Source organism: Helianthus annuus, chromosome 5, assembly GCF_002127325.2.
Source record: "Helianthus annuus cultivar XRQ/B chromosome 5, HanXRQr2.0-SUNRISE, whole genome shotgun sequence".
Taxonomy (NCBI): domain Eukaryota; kingdom Viridiplantae; phylum Streptophyta; class Magnoliopsida; order Asterales; family Asteraceae; genus Helianthus; species Helianthus annuus.
Genome location: NC_035437.2, coordinates 175,481,457 through 175,485,858, shown reverse-complemented (window position 1 = coordinate 175,485,858; position 4,402 = coordinate 175,481,457). Strand labels below are relative to the sequence as shown.

Here is a 4,402-nt window from a genome sequence, read left to right as displayed (position 1 = left end):
CTTTTGAGAAAACAAACAAAGCCTATAAGAAGCCCGAGTTAACGAGACTTAAAATAAAACGGGTTCTAACTTTCTGAACCTGTTAAGTTAACTAGGTAGAATTAACCTAGTTAGTAATGGGTAATTAAATGGTAAACTATGAGTTATAGCCTCAATATTAAATTTTTAGAACTATAGGGACTGATATTGTCAAGTGGGAAACTTGTTTTATTAAAACAAATTAAATAAAACACAACACACACACACTTAGTATGTGTGTGTGTGTGTGCGTGGAGCGTACAGGAGAAAAGAGGGTCTCCTTCTCAAGACCCCTAAATCCATCAAATTGATCAAAATCAAGCTAAGAAAATTGGGGCTTTAACTAAATTCGTGATCACCCAAGTGAAGGGATCACAAGGTATGTCGAATTTCTTCATTCGGTTTCGTCTCGAATTCTTGGTGAAAACTTGAAAACGAAGTTATTGCTAGAATATTGAATGTATGAATGATACTATGTTGAATCCATGCTTAGGAACGAATTATGATTGAGAAACTTGGTGAATTGATGATATAAAATATGAAATTTATAATCATCTATGTAAGTGCTAAATGGATTTTGTGGGAAGATGATTAACACTAGATTTATGATCATCAATTTGGTGTTATTCGATTTCCATGAAGTAAGTCTAGGTGTTGTTATGCATGCTAGACATAAGAACTTGTGAATGATGTTAAAAATTGGCTAAATAACTAGTTATGAAACTTGATTGTTGATTTTATAGAATATGCCTACAAGGTGTTTGTTAAAATGCCTAAGTGAATGTTCATATGTTGAAATTACGAATGAAATGCGTAATTTTCTTGTTTGACTAATTACGTGAAATGTGGGTTAAAGTGGGTTCTAATCATAATGTTGATTTGACTTAATTATGTAAACCATGTGATCGAAAAGTAGTTAACTTTTGATAAGTTAAGTTAACTAATGATGAAGTCGAATAGTAGTTTCGACATACAAAATAAGTAAGGTGGAATAGTCGTGATTGTTAATGACTAATCTAACCGCCTTGTAAATGATGACGATAGTTTGACGCTTAACGAGCTAGGTGGCGGCTTGGGAAACGAAGCAAGTCAAACGGATCGGGTGCGCGGAAAAGAACATAACCGGATGCAATGTAAGTAAAGCTTACACCCTCTTTTATAAGTTATGTAGTTATTCATAGGTTTTAAATACGACAAAAGCTGTATTCGAAATATGGTTCCGACACGAAATGAAACGGGTAAAAACATATAAAATAATGATAGACCATGTTTAATGGTAAAATGGGTGAAATGGTAATTGGTCACGAGATGACATATATATATATAAAATGAGTTTTTGAACGGCTACTTATTTAGGGTAAGCCTAAACGAATAAAAAGAGTAAAAAGGCGATTTAGTCATATGTAGACGGAAAAGAGTTGAAGTTATGCCATGTTGGGTTAGATGTGTAAAAAAAGAAGGGTTTAAAAGACATAACTATATGGTGAGAAATCCTAGATTAGTTAGTTAATAAACGGGTCAAATGGTAATGTTAAAACCATTTGACACATAACGACTAACAAATACTTGTCGAGTCTAATGCTCACAGGGTAAGAGGGCTTATGGAAATTTACATTGTTATGAATTAGCAACTTAACTGATGCGGTAATAAAATGGGTTTTAGCTTTGACCCGAGCCAGGTACGCCTAAATGAATTTATAGTTAAAAGTGCAATTTTGGTCAAATAGATAGTGATGGTCCTTCGCCGTAAAATGAAGGACATAAAATTGACCAAAAAGCCCTTGATGGGTAATTCGGGCAAACGACCCTTAGAGGTTGTTTAGGAACTTGCATTATAATTGTGGAATCATTAAATATGAATAAAAGTCATAGATATGCACACTCGTGGGTCAAATGGATAAAAATGGTCATTTGTGTGAAATGATCGACTGAAGGGTAAATTTGGGTTAATAGGTTAGATATGCTAAATCCACTATAAAATTTGTTGTGGTGGAATATAAGCAAATAGTTTGGATATGGAATTTATGAAAAGAAAAGAGCTAGTTTTAGACTAAAAATTTCTTAAATCGACTAGACGGGTTAAAACGGATTATGCGTATAGTTTGCATACTAGTCACATAATTCAATAAAAAAATTACGAACCTGAGCTAAGGATTTTGAGTTAAATACTTTGATGTATGTATTTTGATTGTTTAAGAAACAAGTTGGTAGTTTTAAATACAGACGGGTTAAAAAGTTGAATTTGAATAATAAGCCGAATGCTTATAAAATTTAGAATTCTATTAGTTCGGACGTTGAATTTTAACTCCACATGATGGAGAATCAAATTACGGTCGCGTAGGAAAAAGAATCACGCGAATTGGGGAATTACCGTCGCGTCACGCGACCTCGGTCGCGGCCCGCGACGAATCCTTATCAAGCTTTCGCGGCCCGCGAGAGCTCCAAATGCTGGCGAATTGTTTTATTTTCTTTGTTTGACCCATATGACTTGTTTAAACTCATTATTTAACTATCAAAACTAACCTTTGAGTTGGTTTTGATCATAGGTGAAGGTCAAGAGTACCCGGATGGAGATCAAGCGACGAAAAGGACGGAACACTCATCATTTGAAGCTTCCGCTAAGAGATCATTATGTTTTATTTTAAAATGATCTATGTAAACAATTGTTACTTTAATTTGAAAACTCTACTTCTGTATGAACGTTAACTCGTCAAAGTTTTTGAAAGACCGCATTTTTACATAAAATGTGTATTTAATATCTTAATTATATTAAAAGAGATGGGCGTTACACGTTTACAGATAATAAATTCGGAGAATCCCACATTAATTAATAGTGCCGCCCACAAGGACTATCACTTAATCAAATTAGTCCACAATTTATATGTATTCGGCCCACTCAAGTTTATTCATGTGGTCCATGTTTCCTTTTATAACAATACTTATCAAATATGTAATGTGGATCAACAAGTGCGAACCTATAAGTCTCATTAAATGCGGACTTCCTCATTAAAAACACATGTGCGGACATGTCAATTTTTATACACGTGTGGACTAGTTAAACAACATATGCGGACCCGGTTGAAACAATATGTGCGGACTGAATTTCCTTGTAAGTGCGGATCCTCTATCATCCATCATGTGCGGACAAGTTAAGCATATAAACTAAGTTCGGACCATATGTTAACAACTTATGTTCGGACCATATGTTAACAATTTAAATGCGGACAACTTCGAAGACTCATATGTGCGGACTTTGTTTGGCTTATAAAAATGGACCAACAAGCTTGACATGTGTGGATATCATTAAATGACTAAGTACGGACATCATGGTCCTTAAATGCGGACACCTAAGATTAAGTTAAGTTCGGACCTCATAAGATATCATAAGTCGGACTCCTTTTATACATGTTAAGTACAGACATAGTGATATATGCGGACAACAGTAAACTGATTAAGTGCGGACAATCAATCAACATCCACATATGCGGACATTAAGTGGTATGTGCGGACCTATTTAAGTGCGGACATGTTTAGGTTTTATAAGTACGGATCATGTGAAATTAACAAATGCAGATCCTTAAAATCATTTAACAAGTGCGAACTGTTATATAAACATCAAGTGCGGACCAAATCAAAACATTAAGTGCGGACATTTTATAAAACAACAAGTGCGGACATTTTATAAAACAAGTGCGGACATTATAGTTTTTAACAAGTACAAACTTAGCAAAATTCTAACAAACGTGGACCATGTAATTTTGACAAATGCGGACAACTTTGTTATAACAACCATCAAAAATGTCCCAACCAATTTCATTTCATAAATAAATTGTCAAAACATTACAAGAAAAGCAAATAAAAACATTGTTCAACATAAGATAAACAAAATTGATACAACACTTTAAACCTAAACGTCTAAGTGAGTATCTAGGCATCTTTGCTATCCATTTTCATAGCATCATCAATCATCAACCTGTAACATGTTTAAATACAATTCAATGCAAAAGCAAAGGCGAGTATACAAGTTTAAGCATAAGTATAAGTATAAAGTTTAAAAACGAATCCACATGGCAACTTAGTTTATACAAGATCAACCTAACATGGCATGCAATATTTCTAGCCAATCCTCTGTTTACGCAATAATGATATAATTCAACATGACCACAAGTCTACGGGCGGTGCATTACTCCTATAGCGCTATATATGTCAAATGGAGGCTCGTGAAAGCTAATGAATTAAAAAACATATCACATAAGTATGGTCCACGTATAAGCATCAAGTATCATAACATAGTATTCATGTATAAGGATTGTTTTCATGCATTGCATAAAGGATAAGTTTAAGTGTAGTTTAATAGGTAAACATGTTACATCCCAAAAGTGAT

General features: G+C 34.0%; 1 long non-coding RNA gene across 1 annotated transcript; it reads left to right on the top strand.

Annotated features, from left to right (window-relative positions):
- Positions 1-278: 278 nt before the first annotated feature.
- On the top strand, positions 279-2,718 carry LOC110939499. The gene is made up of 3 exons (XR_002592302.1): positions 279-397; positions 1,063-1,151; positions 2,565-2,718. It is a non-coding gene; the product is annotated as an uncharacterized LOC110939499 (long non-coding RNA).
- The last annotated feature ends 1,684 nt before the right edge of the window (positions 2,719-4,402 follow it).